Source organism: Triticum aestivum, chromosome 6B (genome assembly GCF_018294505.1).
Source record: "Triticum aestivum cultivar Chinese Spring chromosome 6B, IWGSC CS RefSeq v2.1, whole genome shotgun sequence".
In the NCBI taxonomy this organism is placed as follows: domain Eukaryota; kingdom Viridiplantae; phylum Streptophyta; class Magnoliopsida; order Poales; family Poaceae; genus Triticum; species Triticum aestivum.
This window is the reverse complement of record NC_057810.1, coordinates 684,969,039-684,986,176: the sequence shown is the minus strand read 5'-3', so window position 1 is coordinate 684,986,176 and position 17,138 is coordinate 684,969,039.

Here is a 17,138-nt window from a genome sequence, read left to right as displayed (position 1 = left end):
CAAATGCGATACCCTCCTGGCCCCATAACATGATTGTACTCCTTCTTAGCCGCATTTTCCTTATTTTTTTTCGATATTTGAATGAACTGCTCCGATTTCTTTTGCTTCACAAATTCTGGCCAATCATGTTTCAGTTTCTCATATTGTCCTTTGAAATCCGGAGTCTTGTTCTGCTTGACAAAGTCATGGGCTAGATTTTGCTTGAATTTCCGGAATGCGTCGGCCATCTTATGAAGAGCGAACTGTTTGACTAGCCTCCTCCTCTCCTTGTTTTCCTCAATCTTGTTACCCTCCTCATCGAATTTGTTGTATTCCGGAGGTAGAACGAAATGTTCCATAAGCTTCTTGAAGCAATCTTTTTTTGTTCTCTTATCGACAAAAGTGAAACCATCAATTCGTGCCTTCTTTGGCTCATTCCACTCCTGGACGGTGATCGAGACGTTGTCTCTAACAATGGCTCCGCATTGGCTGACAAACTTGGTGGCGTTCTTGCGGGGCTCCAGCGGCCTGCCGGTTGCACTGTCGACAACCTCGATGGTGCATGTTTCTCCTTGTTTCATCGTCTTGGTTGCGCCACGCTTTGACGACGTACTCGATTGTTTCGACGATCCGGCCGAGGGCTAAAATAAGAAAGAGTCGCGCGCGTTAGTACACACATATTTATTCAAATCAGTTAGTTTGTATCACCAGAGGCTCAATGTATATATATACCTCGGCGCCGGAGGTGGTTGCTACTTCCATTTGAAGATCGTCGTTTATCGACGTTTGTTCGGCATCATCTTGCTGACGGCGCCCTTCATCTTCACCGTCAAGGTTCAGATAAGAAGAGATATCATCTTCTTCTTCTCCGGTCGGCACATATAGAATATCGCCGTTTATGATGCCGAACATATGTGCTTCACCGTCCGGATCATAGTTGTCCATAATCGGGTCAGCTCTATCGTCCGCCATTATGTCAGTCCTGAAAACATGTAGTAAAAACAAATTAATTAAGTGAAGAAGGGGGGCGGTGGCGGTGGCGGTGGCGAAAGGGCGGTGGCAAAAGGAGGGGGCGAGGAAGGGGTGGGAGAGGGTGTCGCGGTAGAGCGCGAGACGGGGCGGCAGACGACGGCGTCACGGAGAGGGGAGGCGAGGACAACACATTTATAACCCTCGCCGTCCCCTCTCGATCCCTAAAAAAACACCGCGCGCATCGCCGCCCCCCTCGCCGCCCCTCTCCGTATATACGTTTTTTTGTTAATTATCAAATTTTACGGGTTTTTTTGTTAATTATCAAGTTTTAAGTTATTTACCGTTTTTGTTAAACTAAGTTATTTACCGTTTTTGTTAATTATCAAATTTTACCGTTTTTTTTGTTAATTAACTAGTTAAAAAATTCTCTCTCTCTCTCTCTCTCTCTCTCTCTGCTCTCTCTCTCTCTCTCTCTGCTCTCTCTCTCTCTCTCTCGATCATCGCTCTTTCTCTCTGCTCTCTGCTCTCTCTCTGCTCTCTCTCTCTCTCTCTCTCGATCAACGCCGGCGTTGAGGGCGGCGAGGCCGGCCGCCGGCGTTGAGGGCGCAGCGAGGCGGCGCGGTGGGCGAGGGAGGCCGGCGGGCGGCGTACTAGGGCGAAAGGGGGCGGCGGGCGCCGTACGTGGGCGAGAGGGGGCGGCGGGCGACGGCGGGCGGCGTCGAGGGCGCGGGCGACGGCGGGCGGCGTCGAGGGCGAGGTCGACGGCGGGCGGCGTCGAGGGCGAGGGCGGCAGGCCTTCGGCGCGGCAGAGAACGAGCGGAGAAATGGAGGCGACGGGTCGGGCGGTTGTATTTATAGCCCCCCCCTTTAGTCGCGGTTGGGGAGGCGACCCGCGACTAAAGGGTAACCTTTAGTCGCGGTTGGGGAGGCGACCCGCGACTAAAGGACTTTTTTGGCGGGTTTTTCGTTCCCGCGCGCAACCACCTTTAGTCGCGGTTGGGCAGGCCAACCGCGACTAAAGGTATTTTCCAAATACTTTTTCTTTTTCAAAATCTTAAAAATACAAATAATATATCAAAAAATTCAGAAAAATAAAACTAATTCAATTCAAAATTCTAAAAATACAAATAATATATCAAAAAATTCAGAAAAATAAAACTAATTCAATTCAAAATGTTAAAAATACAAATAATATATCAAAAAATTCAGAAAAATAAAACTAATTCAATTCAAAATAATATACCAGAGGCCGGTCGTCGGCTATGGTGGTACGGCCGGACTCTGCAGAGCGTCATGTACTACATCACGGGTAATATAATTCACATGATCCATTCAACAAAGTTTGGTACAATAAATTATTACACATCATTTCTTCCCTTGTGTCCCTGCTTGCTTACGATTGTGCCGTATCCATGGAGCAGCCTCATCATTTAACTTAATGCTTGGGTCGGTGTTCACTTTGAAGGGCGGAATTTCAGCAAACATATTATAATCTTCTGACATGTCTGTCTTGTCCTCCACTCCCACGATGTTTCTTTTCCCTGAAAGAACAATGTGGCGCTTTGGATCATCGCATGATGTACTGATCGTTTTCTTATCTTTCCGTTTCCTCGGTTTGCTACTCATGTCCTTCACATAGAAAACCTGAGCGACATCTTTCGCTAGGACGAATGGTTCGTCAAGGTAACCAAGATTGTTGAAATCCACCATTGTCATTCCGTATTGCTGGTCCACCTTTACCCCACCTCCTGTTAGCTTGAACCATTTGCACCGGAACAAAGGGACCTTAAAGGAGGGTCCATAGTCAAGTTCCCATATCTCCTCTATGTAACCATAATATGTGACCTTTTGCCCATTCTCGGTTGCTGCATCAAAGCGGACACCACTGTTTTGGTTGGTGCTCTTTTTATCTTGGGCGATCGTGTAAAATGTATTCCCATTTATCTCGTACCCTTGGAAAGTCGTTATAGTCGAAGATGGTGTCTTGGCCAACATGTACAGCTGATCTACAACATCATTGTCATTCATTAAATGTTTTCTCAACCAACTGCCGAAAGTCTCCATGTGGGCCTTCCTAATCCAGGATTCAGGCTTCCCCGGGTTGTCCGAGCGTAAAATATTCTTGTGTTTCTCAAAGTACGGAGCCACCAAGCTGGAATTGGTCAGTACAGTGTGGTGTGCTTCAGTCAGAGAATGGCCGTCCATACATATCGTTGATTTCCTTCCGATCGTGCCTTTTCCACTTAGTCTCCCCTCGTGCCGCGATCGAGGAAGACCAATCGGCTTAAGGTCAGGAACAAAGTCAACACAAAACTCAATTACCTCCTCATTTCCATAGCCCTTGGCGATGCTTCCTTCTGGCCTAGCACGGTTACGAACATATTTCTTTAATACTCCCATGAACCTCTCGAAGGGGAACATATTGTGTAGAAATACAGGACCGAGAACGAAAATCTCTTCGACTAGGTGAACCAGGAGGTGCGTCATAATATTGAAGAAGGATGGCGGGAACACCAACTCGAAACTGACAAGACATTGGATCACATCGTTCTGTAACCGTGGTAGAACTTCTGGATTGATTACCTTCTGAGAGATTGCATTGAGGAATGCACATAGCTTCACAATGGCTACTCGAACATTTTCCGGCAGGAGCCCCCTCAAAGCAATCGGAAGCAATTGCGTCATAATCACGTGGCAGTCGTGAGACTTCAGGTTTTGGAACTTTTTCTCCGCCATGTTTATTATTCCCTTTATATTGGACGAGAATCCAGACGGGACCTTCATACTGCTCAGGCATTCAAAAAAGATGACCTTCTCTTCTTTGGTCAGAGCGTAGCTGGCACGACCTTGAAACCATTCCGGATGCCGGTCATCAGGGTCTTTCAAACGTTGCTGGTCCTGCCGTGCTTCCTTTGTATCATTTGTCTTCCCATACACGCCCAAGAAGCTTAGGAGGTTCACGCAAATATTCTTCGTAACGTGCATCACGTCGATTGCAGAGCGGACATCTAGGACTTTCCAATATTCTAGCTCCCAGAATATAGATTTCTTCTTCCACATGGCTGCGTGCCCGTCAGCTCCCTTCGGAACTGATTGTCCGCCAGGACCCTTTCCAAAGATGACTTTCAAATCCTTGACCATATCAAATACCTCAGCACCAGTGCGTTCCGCAGGCTTCGGCCGGTGATCTGCCTTGCCGTTGTAATGCTTGCCCTTCTTTCTTACTGGATGAATTTTCGGAAGAAATCGACGATGCCCAAGGTACACGTTCTTCTTACAATTTGGCAAATGTACACTTTCAGTCTCATGTAAGCAGTGCGTGCATGCATTGTATCCCTTATTTGACAGTCCCGAAAGGTTACTAAGAGCAGGCCAATCGTTGATGGTTACGAAAAGCAACGCTCGTAGGTCAAATTCCTCTTGTTTGTGCTCATCCCACACACGGACACCACCCCACAGCTGTAAAAGTTCATCAACTAATGGCCTTAGGTACACATCGATGTCGTTGCCGGGTTGCTTCGGACCTTGGATGAGCACTGGCATCATAATGAACTTCCGCTTCATGCACAACCAAGGAGGAAGGTTGTAGATGCATAGAGTCACGGGCCAGGTGCTATGGCTGGAGCTCTGCTCGCCAAAAGGATTCATGCCATCCGTACTTAGAGCAAATCTTATGTTCCTTGCGTCAGCTGCAAAATCTTTGAACCATCTGTCGATCTTTCTCCATTGCGTTCCATCTGCGGTGTGTCTCAACTCCCCGTCCGACTTACGGTCCTCTTTGTGCCATCGCAACAACTTGGCATGCTCTTTGTTCCTGAACAGACGTTTCAACCGTGGTATTATAGGAGCATACCACATCACCTTGGCGGGAACCCTCTTCCTGGGTTTCTGGCCCTCAACATCGTCACCAGGGTCATCGCCTCTGATCTTATAACGCAATGCAGTGCATACCGGGCATTCATTCAAATTCTCGTATTCACCGCGGTAGAGGATGCAGTCGTTGATGCATGCATGTATCTTCAGAACCTCTAAACCTAGAGGGCAGACAACCTTCTTTGCTTCGTACGTACTGGCGGGCAACTCGTTATCCTTTGGAAACATATTCTTCAACATTTTCAGCAAGTTTTCAAATGCCGAGTCAGCTACACCTGCCTCTGCCTTCCATTTCAGCAAATCCAGTGTGCAGCCCAGCTTTTTCAGACCATCATCGCATCCGGGGTACAGCGCCTTTCTGTGATCCTCTAACATGCGATCCAAATTCTCCCTCTCCTTTTCAGTTTCGCAGCGTCTCCGTGCATCAGCAATGGTCCGACCAAGATCATCAACGGGATCATCACGTGCCTCTTCTTCACCTTCCCCTTCACCTTCAGCATCCTCCATGAAAGTATCACCGAAATGAGCAAGATAGCTTTCATCGATGAAATCATCCCCTTCTTCATCTTCTTCCATTATAACCCCTCTTTCTCCATGCTTGGTCCAACAATTATAGCTTGGCATGAAACCGTGCCGAAGCAGATGCATGTGAACATCTCTTGAGGAAGAGTAACCCTTCTGATTCTTACAGATAACACATGGACAGATAACAAAACCCCCCTGCTTGTTCGCATTAGCCACTACGAGGAAATCTTTCAAACCCGTAGTGAACTCGCCGGAGAGTCGGTTACCGTACATCCATTGCCGATTCATCTGCATTATTATAATATAAAATATATAATTAACCATCATGCATTTGTTAAACTAACTAGCTACAAACAATATAAATTAAACAATGAACTGCACACATGCATATTTTATCAATGACACATCAAAGGTTCATCAAGTTGCTAACCGCGATCGAGGAGTGTGGCTCCAACACTTCATGTCATGTTTGTTTCATGCTCTTGGGGCATTTCATCAAACACCTTATGTGCATAAGAGGAACCAAAAGCAAACCTACACCCACTTGTGAAGAGAATGGCTCCAAATGGCTAAGTGTTGGCTGCTGGATGGGTATATATAGGGGAGGGGCTTTAGTTGCGGTTGGCCTGGCAAACCGTGACTAAAGGTGCCCGAAGGCCTTTAGTCGCGGTTGTCCTGGCCAACCGCGACTAAAGACCCTCACGTGCGCCAGCTGGCCACCGAGCGCCCTGGGCCCAGGCCTTTGGTCGCGGTTCACCTCCAGAACCGCGACTAAAGGTCCCATTAGTCGCGGTTCCTACAGCTTCGCGACTTATGGGGCTGGACGGAAGCCTGTTTTTCCACCAGTGGCATATGCCTGAAATATCCTGCTACATGATGCGTCGACATGCTTGATTATGCTAGACTAGTGGAACACCTTAGTCGATCGGTGACTCGATTAATTTTGACATTTGGTTCATGCATATGGTTGGCCAGAACCTAGGACTTACGTCACGCGACTACGACATATGATTTTACATATACAGCCGCTGAATGCACCGGCTGCACGCCACTAGTAGAAAACAGCCAATTTGTCTTGGTTTTAGAAGCCCTTTAGCCCCGGTTCGGGAACCGGGACTAAAAGGTCGGGACTAAAGCCCGAACCCTTTAGTCCCGATTCACTTACGAACCGGGACAGGAGGGGCTTCATGTAGCCGCTGCGGGGCATTCAGGCAGCAGGACCTTTAGTCCCGGTTGGTAATACCAACCAGGACCAAAAGGCCTCCATGCATCAGCAACTGGTGTTTTTATTTTTTTTGGGGGGGGGGTAGAGGTTTTGAAGGGTTTCTAAGGGTTTTATATTGTGTTAGCTAGCTAACAGAGAGAAGTGTCCTTTCTTATCTCCGTGCTTGGTCGATGCTAGCTACTATACGTATAGAGAAAAGTGCCCTCTTTTCTGCTACTATAATTTTATGGAATGCAACAGAGAGGAAAACATTTCTACTTAAACACCTCACTGCATAACAACTTCACTTCCGGTACATAACAACTTGACATTGCTTAAACAAATGCAGTTCATAACAGGTTTAACATACCGAGCATAAACACTGACACTTAACTAACTGACACTCACCGCATTTCTTCATTTCTGCATCTCCTTCATCTTCTTGATGCGGTCAGAGGGGCGAATGCCGACGCGGATGTAGGTCTCCGCCTCGATTGGCATGCTCATGTCGCCGAGCTGCGGGATCCCCGGCGCTACCATGTAAAGGTCGGCGGCGGCAGGCAACTGCAGCTGCTGCGCCACCTCCCCCTCGCTGTCGTCGTCCACCTCCACCACCAGCTGCTAATGCTTGCTGTCGTCCTCCACCACCTCCACTACCACGTCCGCACCTGGCTCCTCCTCCCCCTCGTTGGACTCCTCCTCCTCCTCCTCCTCCTCATCTTCACTGCTCTCTCCCTTGTTGTCAGCGTGGACAATCACCTGCTTCACTGCAACTAGTACAATGACCACGATGCCGACTAGACCTTCCCCTGGAGTTGGAGGGGCGCGACGGCAGGAGCGGTACTCGTACCATCTAGCACGCTGGCACGGATCTGGTGAGTTTTCTGCTTCATTCATAGCCCAAAGGAAAACAGCGACACGAGGAATTCCATGGCCACCGGGGAACATCGTCTTCTTCTCATCATCCGTAGCCACGACGATGAGGCCCCTAGCGTGGTCGATGCACATCTGCAAGCTGGGAAATTGTCACGCCCAATATGCGATACTATCCTAAGGGTAGAACCGCATATTGAAACACTTTTGTAAGGTGGATATCATTACATCAACATTACATAATAGATGGGGATACATACAAAAGGCATACAATGCCACACGAATACATCATCACAATACATAAGAGCACCATCCGACTACGGATGAAACACAAACAAAAACTCAAACGACATCCACCTTGCTACCCCAGGCTGCCGACCTGGAACCTATCCCCTGATCAAAGAAGAAGCAGAAGAAGAACTCAAGCAAGCAAGCATCGCTCTCGCGTCATGATCATCGCGTAACCTGTACCTGCAACTGTTGTTGTAGTAATCTGTGAGCCACGAGGACTCAGCAATCCCATTACCATGGGTATCAAGACTAGCAAAGCTTAATGGGAAAGGAAGGGGTAAAGTGGTGAGGTTGCAGCAGCGACTAAGCATATATGGTGGCTAACATACGCAAATAAGAGCGAGAAGATAGCAAGCAGAACGATCGTGAAGCTAGCAATGATCAAGAAGTGATCCTGAACTCCTACTTACGTCAAACATAACCCAAAACCGTGTTCACTTCCCGGACTCCGCCGAGAAGAGACCATCATGGCTACACACGCGGTTGATTCCTTTTAATTCGGATCTGGTGTCAAGTTATCTACAACCGGACATTAACAAATTCCCATCTGCCGCATAACCGCGGGCACGGCTTTTGAAAGATTATACCCTGCAGGGGTGTCCCAACTTAGCCCATGATAAGCTCTCGCGATCAACGAAGGATATACCTTCTCCCAGGAAGACCCGATCAGACTCGGAATCCCGGTTTACAAGACATTTCGACAATGGTAAAACAAGACCAGCAAGACCGCCCGATGCGCCGACAATCCCGATAGGAGCTATACATATCTTGTTCTCAGGGCAACACCGGATGAGCAATCCGTACAACTAAAACCAGACCTCAAGTTTCCCTGAGGGGGCGCTTCAAAGGGCTCTAGTTCGGACCAGCACTTAGGGAAGCACTGGCCCGGTGGGGCTGTAACAAAGATGACCCTCGAGAGAGCGACTCCCAAGGGAAAAGTAGGTGGTGGTGAGGAAAATGGTAAAACCAAGGTTGGGCCTTGCTGGAGGAGTTTTATTCAAAGCGAAGTGTCAAGGGGGTCCCATAAATCACCCAACCGTGTTAGGGACGCAAAATCCGAGAACATAACACCGGTATGACAGAAACTAGGGCGGAAAGAGTGGAACAAAACACCAGGCATAAGGCCGAGCCTTCCACCCTTTACCAAGTATATAGATGCATTAATTAAATAAGAGATATTGTGATATCCCAACATAATTCTGTTCACCATGGAGCAATCTTCATCTTCACCTGCAACTAGCAACACTATAAGAGGGGCTGAGCAAAAGCGGTAACATAACCAAATAACGGTTTGCTAGGAAGGGTGTCAAAGGTTAGAGGTTCATGGCAATTTGGGGAGGCTTGAAGAACAGGTGATAGGAAACGCATCATAGCGATAGAACGAAACAACTAGCATAGCAATGATAGTAGTGAGATCCAGGGTACCGGCCATCTTGCCTGAAATCCTGCTAGGAAGAAGAACGAGTCCATGAAGAAGATGAAGCCACAAAGACGAACCCAGCGTAGACAAATGAATCCTCACGATCGCAACGAAACAGGAACTATCAAGAAGAAACACACAACATAGTAAACACACCACACAAGAACAAGGCATGATGCTCAACCAAGTATGATGCAAGACAAGACTACATGAAGCTATTCATGGCAAGAGATGATGCATACAAGAGCAACACATCAAGGCAAGTTTAAATGAGGCCGGAAGCAACATATAACAATTCCGGTAAGTCCTCATATGCAATTTTCGAAGTTGGTCCAGATCTGAATAAACCTTATGTTCAAGTTGTTAAAAGCAAGTTAAGATGCACCAAGATGATCTACACGAGATTCTAGTCAAGTTACATATAAAGTTCATTTAGTTCGGAGCTACGGCCTAGAAGATATGAGCAAAACAAGATAAACATGGCATTGATGCAAAATGCATACAAACATCAAGAAAACACCTCAAAGCAAGGATACAACATGATAATATGAAGCTACATGCAAAATCATGCAATTTTTATGTAAATCACACTCAAAACGGAGCAACGATTCAACACACACATAGAACAAGCTTAAAGGACAAGCTGTTCAAAACAGCAACTAGGCATATTGCAAGCATCAAAACAATATTCTACAGCACCCCAACATGATTACAAAAGGCATGGGCATGATGTACAGGTAAAGCATAACAAAACATGAACACTGAGCTATCTCCAGAAATAACTAAAACATGCTCAAACACACATGGCAAGATTGCAAATAATAACAGTTTCAGACTTTGCAGAAATAACATCAGGTTGCAACGTTTGGAGCTATCAAACAACATGCTACAGGAACTCATCATGGCAAACAAAGGCATGGCATGAATCTACTAAATGCATATAACAAAAGTCCTTTACTGACCATGAGCCAAAAAGGATCAGAAGATATAATGGCACCCATGTAAACATAGCAAGTTATATGGCAGATTCATACATGGCAGGAACAACGATAAGTAGGCATGTTGGTGAGCTTGTACCACTCACCACAGAGCATTATATGGCATGACAAGGCAACTAACAGTAAGAAGACACGTTTGTGAAGCTAAGCATGGCGAGAGCAAGTCCATAGGGTACATGGATCACTAGCAAAACTCATGGCAACAACTGAACTTAATGTTAACAGGCTGACAACAACATTATTAGCAACTTTGGATCAAGATTAGAACAAGCTACAGCAGGCTATAAATGCAACCAGGGGCATGTATGGATAGAGCATGACATGTATAACAAAACATCCTTAGTGAACATCTCCAGATTATGCATAGAATCACTAGTAGCAACAGGTTTACATAGCATCATGAAATAACAGATTCAGCCTAGCAAAACAGCAACAGCAAGTTCACTACTTCACGAGCTCGATTCACTCACCACAAGTCATTGCATGACAATACAAGCATAGAATCAGCAAGAAGACATGTTTTTGAAACTAACCAAGGAAAGAACAAGTTCATAGCATGCAAGGATCAACTACAACAACCTTGGCAAAATTGAATAACATGTAAACAATCTGCCAGGAAACATTTTATAGCAAAAGTAGAGCAAGCAAATGACATTCTAGACTACTCCATAATTGCAAACAGGGGCATCAATGGATAGAGAATAACCCTATGTTCAAAACAACCTTACTGAAGTATCTCAAAATATGCTTGGATCTCTCTGTAGCATCAAGTTTATATGGCATAAAAATAACAACAAAACATGGACTAAAATCAGCAACATCACGAAGCCTAGTTTGCATGCTTGTGTTAGTCACCACATTGATTACAAAAATACATGTCAAGCACCTCTGTAAAGAAGGCATGATGTAGATAAAACACATGTAGAGCTCATACTCATAGGATGCACACATCAAACATGGCAAAAATGAAAAATGAACATGTTCTGTAAACAGACAACAAACAACATTATATAGCACTCTTGCAACGATGATTCAGGCAATAAGATGGACTCAAATGAACATGATGCAATGGAATGAAATGAAGAGCATCTCACATCAAACATTTTGACATATTACACACACAAAATGGAGCAGTATGCATGGAGATTTGATGCGATGAACATGGCATGATAATGTAAAAATTACAGGGACTTAGGAATTTTCGGGGTCACCCTCCGAGATCCAGATCTGGCGCGGGAGCCGAGGTTCGCCGGAAGCTTCGCCGGAGTTGGTCGCTGCGGGGGAGGAGGAAGGGTGGCGAGGAGCTCCCGGGCCGGATCTCGCCGGATCCGGCCCGCGGCGAGCCGGACGGGCGACGGGGCGCCGGAGTCGGGGACGGAAGTGGCCGGAGCTGGAGGCCGCGGTCGGGCAGAGGCGGGCCCGCGCGGGGACCCAGCGGCGGGCGTGATGCGCGGGCCGGGCGGCGGCGGCGCGAGGGCCCGCACGGGCCCGCGATGGGCTCCGTAGGCCGACGGCGAGGTGGGCGCGGGGGCGCCACGTGGCGAGGCAGGATTCGCAGAGGGGGCGAGCGGACATGTTCGGCGGTGGCGCGGACGTGTCCGTTGGCATGAGGAGGAAGAAACTAGGGTTTCATCTGCGAATTTTCGGGGGGGGGGGGGAGGGCATATTTATAGATTCTGGGAGCTAGGAGAGTCCAAATGAGGCACGGTTTTCGCCCACACAATCGTGATCGAACGACCGAGAGCATGGAGGGGGTTTGGATGGGTTTTGGACCACTTTGGAGGGGCGTTGGGCTGCAAGAAGAAAAGGGCTTTTACGGTTACCCGGTTAACCGTTGGAGTATCAAACGACCTCTAAATGGCACGGAGCTTGACAGGTGGTCTACCGGTGCTATACCAAGGCCGCTTGGCAAACCTCGGGCCATTCTGAAAAAGTTTAACACCCGCACATGAAAACAAGGTCTGAGAGGGGCGACGGGCGCGCGCGAGAGGTCCGGACTCCGAACGGACAACGGAGAGAAACGGGAGAACCCGAACGAATGCAAGTTTTGGAAAACATGCAGATGATCTGCAGATGATGACATGATAAAATGCAACACGCAAGAAAATGACATGGTAACGACGGCAAATAACTGGCGGACACCTGGCGCATAGAATCTGGGGCGTTACAACACTCCTCCACTAACAAGAGTTCTCGTCCCGAGATCTTAGGACCGAGACAGAAGGGAAAAGGGACGATGTGAAACAAGAACTCGAGAGAAGAAGCAAAGAATCGAGAGCACTCGAGAAGAAGAGAGGAACGACGAGAATGACGAGAATCAAAAGCTCATGGAAACACGACAGACTCTAAAAGCACTCCGGTTAGAACGAGATGAGAAACGAATAAGACTGAAAGGATTTAGGCAGCACTCCGGCTGAAACATGGAGGAATAGAACAAGAACTTCACAAGATGGGATGGCACTTGACGAGATGAACAATGCAATGCCTCCGAAAAAATTGAAATAATGGAATGAAATGAACTTAGAAGGAAAGGTTGAACGGAGCTGTTGAGAAAATCAACAACGAAAGAATAAGCTTGTTGTGGTCTTATAGGTAACATCTCTAGATCATGAGGTGATAACCGGCCACAAACGGAAATGATTGGATAACTGATAAGAACGAAGAAATGCAAAACTCCACTTCAAAAGAATACAAAGATTTGATTGCACTTCGAGATGCGAGAAGAAAAGATACTTGAACTCCACCCACAAGAATCTTGATGAACACTTGAAGAATGAACTAAATCATGAAGAACCACCATGAAGAACTCCGGTGACAAAAAGATGATGAGATAGAATGAAGGATGGAAGAATAAGATTAAACCTTGCGGTGATTTAGATGGAGGTTCCAACGAAATGACCGAGGAAATTTAAACTCCGGAAAAGAAAAGATGAAAACACTTGGAACTAGAATTTATTCAACAAGAACAAACTCTGAAGGAAGGGATTACTTACTTGGATGAAATACGAATAAGATTTATTGTATGCATATCCTTCATCAAAAATTAAATTGATGACAAGCAATGGATTTTTGCATACTACTTATTCTTCTTGAAAAGGATTGAGAAGTGACATATCGCAAACTTGAGAAGGTCTTCATGAACCACCGGTAGGATTGAAAAGAACGAATGAATTAAAATGATAAACAAAGGAAAAAGAATCTTGAACGAACCACCATAAGAATTCAAAAATAACTGATGAACGAGACTTAAACACCGGGAAGAATTAGAAGAACAAATATGCTAGAGGGGATTTAGATGCAAGAGAAATGAAAGAACTCGATTTTATTAAAAGCACTTGAATGAAGCACCGGGATAATTAGAGAACGATAGCTGGAATGATGTACTTCGGTGAAAGAAACAGAAAAACAACTCCTGACATACTCCGGATGGGTAAGAAAAGGAATATGTGACAAATGGAATAATTCGCGAGGATAACCTGAAGGTAGAACCACGAAACTTCGAGAGAACAAACAAGATTTAGAGGAAAATCTCTTCTTCGGTCTTCAAATGACGACGAGAAACACCACCAAAATTACTGAGATACTCCGGGAGAATGGAAAGCAGAGAGGTTGAGCCAACAATGAAAAAGATTTGAAATCGATCTTGGAAAGGCATCTGACTGATGAAATTCATTCTTACGTCCAACTCCAAAAATAATTTGAGAATAACTCCGGGGAAATTAGAAGAGTCAGGTAAGATCCTGGGAAAAGACCTATGGGTTAGGGCCCACTAAAAGAAAACACCGTTGGAAAGGGATGTTGAAGAGGTAGATGAAGCACCGGAACAATTGAAATGTTTGAATGAGGTGACAACCTCGAATTAATTCGAACACAGATGAATCTCCTGAGATGTCTTGAGCACTTTGGAAGGATAAACTGGTGAGAGGCGAACGAGCAGGGAAAACACTTAATCCAAGGAAAAGAATGTGATCAAACCGAAAAACTTGAATTGAATCCACCGGAGAAGAAAACGAGATGAAGAATGTCAAACGAGACGAGAATTCACCGGTTGAAATAATTGACGAAAGACTGAAGAGGTTCCGCACGAATGAAATTGATGCTCGAAAGAGACTCAAACTCTGGGAAGAAAAAAGGTGGGAGGGCGGGAAAACAATGGCAACTTGGAAGGGGGAACCGACGAATAACTTGAAGAGAAAACATCGATTGAAATCATTGAGGAAAGAAAGCAAAGACTTCGCACGAGTAGGATGGATACTCGATTACAGACTCCAGTTTCGAGAACAAGAAGGGGTGGGCGGGTGGGAAAAAGAAAACAACTGGGGAATGAACTCAATGATGAAGAGGCTCGAGTCGACTTGACGAGAAAAGCACCGGATGAAAAGAGCGGAGAACCAACGATCGGAAAACCAACTGCGTGATACTAAAGAAAAATTTGAAGGGGAAGAGGAGTAATTCAAAACACCTACGTCAAGATTCCTCACCAGAGCGACAAAGGGACTGAGGAGTAAAAAGAATTCCTTCTCTCCTATATAACTAGACTCAGAAAAAAAATTCTTCTAGACTCAACAACGGCCAGACTACACGGTCAATCAAGGGGGCTCCTAGGGTCGGTCGAGGCTCTGATACCAACTTATCACGCCCAATATGTGATACTATCCTAAAGAGACTCAAAGGTCCCACCAAGGGTAGAACCGCATATTGAAACGCCTTTGCAAGGTGGATATCATTACATCAACATTACATAATAGATGAGGATACATACAAAAGGCGTACAATGCCACACGAATACATCATCACAATACATAAGAGCACCATCCGACTACGGATGAAACACAAACAGAAACTCAAACAAAATCCACCCTGCTAGCCCAGGCTGCCGACCTGGAACCTATCCCCTGATCGAAGAAGAAGCAGAAGAAGAACTCAAGCAAGCAAGCATCGCTCTCGCGTCATGATCATCGTGTAACCTGTACCTGCAACTGTTGTTGTAGTAATCTGTGAGCCACGAGGACTCAGCAATCCCATTACCATGGGTATCAAGACTAGCAAAGCTTAATGGGAAAGGAAGGGGTAAAGTGGTGAGGTTGCAGCAGCGACTAAGCATATATGGTGGCTAACATACGCAAATAAGAGCGAGAAGAGAGCAAGCGGAACGATCGTGAAGCTAGCAATGATCAAGAAGTGATCCTGAACTCCTACTTACGTCAAACATAACCCAAAACCATGTTCACTTCCCGGACTCCGCCGAGAAGAGACCATCACGGCTACACACGCGGTTGATGCCTTTTAATTTGGATCTGGTGTCAAGTTATCTACAACTGGACATTAACAAATTCCCATCTGCCGCATAACCGCGGGCACAGCTTTCGAAATATTATACCCTGCAGGTGTGTCCCAACTTAGCCCATGATAAGCTCTCGCGATCAACGAAGGATATACCTTCTCCCAAGAAGACCCGATCAGACTTGGAATCCCGGTCTACAAGACATTTCGAAAATGGTAAAACAAGACCAGCAAGACCGCCCGATGCGCCGACAATCCAGATAGGAGCTGCACATATCTCCTTCTCAGGGCAACACCGGATGAGCAATCCGTACAACTAAAACCAGACCTCAAGTTTCCCCGAGGGGGCGCTGCAAAGGGCTCTAGTTCGGACCAGCACTTAGAGAAGCACTGGCCCGGGGGGGCTGTAATAAAGATGACCCTCGAGAGAGCGACTCCCAAGGGAAAAGTAGGTGGTGGTGAGGCAAATGATAAAAACAAGGTTGGGCCTTGCTGGAGGAGTTTTATTCAAAGCGAACTGTCAAGGGGGTCCCATAAATCACCCAACCGCGTTAGGGACGCAAAATCCGGGAACATAACACCGTGTATGATGGAAACTAGGGCGGCAAGAGTGGAACAAAACACCAGGCATAAGGCCGAGCCTTCCACCCTTTACCAAGTATATAGATGCATTAATTAAATAAGAGATATTGTGATATCCCAACATAATCCTGTTCACCATGGAGCAATCTTCAACTTCACCTGCAACTAGCAACACTATAAGAGGGGCTGAGCAAAAGCGGTAACATAGCCAAACAATGGTTTGCTAGGAAGGGTGTCAAAGGTTAGAGGTTCATGGCAATTTGGGGAGGCTTGAAGAACAGGTGATAGGAAGCGCATCATAGCGATAGAACGAAACAACTAGCATAGCAATGATAGTAGTGAGATCCAGGGTAGCGGTCATCTTGCCTGAAATCCTGTTAGGAAGAAGAATGAGTCCATGAAGAAGATGAAGCCACGAAGACAAACCCAGCGTAGACGAACGAATCCTCACGATCGCAACGAAACAGGAACTATCAAGAAGAAACACACAACATAGTAAACACACCACACAAGAACAAGGCATGATGCTCAACCAAGTATGATGCAAGACAAGACTACATGAAGCAACTCATGGCAAGAGATGATGCATACAAGAGCAACACATCAAGGCAAGTTTAAATGAGGCCGGAAGCAACATATAACAATTCCGGTAAGTCCTCATATGCAATTTTCGAAGTTGGTCCAGATCTGAATAAACCTTATATTCAAGTTGTTAAACAGCAAGTTAAGATGCACCAAGATGATCTACACGAGATTCTAGTCAAGTTCCATATAAAGTTCATTTAGTTCGGAGCTACGGCCTAGAAGATATGAGCAAAACAAGATAAACATGGCATTGATGCAAAATGCATACAAACATCAAGAAAACACCTCAAATCAAGGATATAACATTATAATATGAAGCTACATGCAAAATCAAGCAAGTTTCATGTAGAGCACACTCAAAACGGAGCAACGGTTGAACACACACACATGGAACAAGTTTAAAGGACAAGCTGTCCAAAACAGCAACTAGGCATATTGCAAGCATCAAAACAATATTCTACAGCACCCCAACATGATAACAAAAGGCATGGGCATGATGTGCAGGTAAAGCATAACAAAACATGAACACTGAGATATCTCCAGAAATCACTAG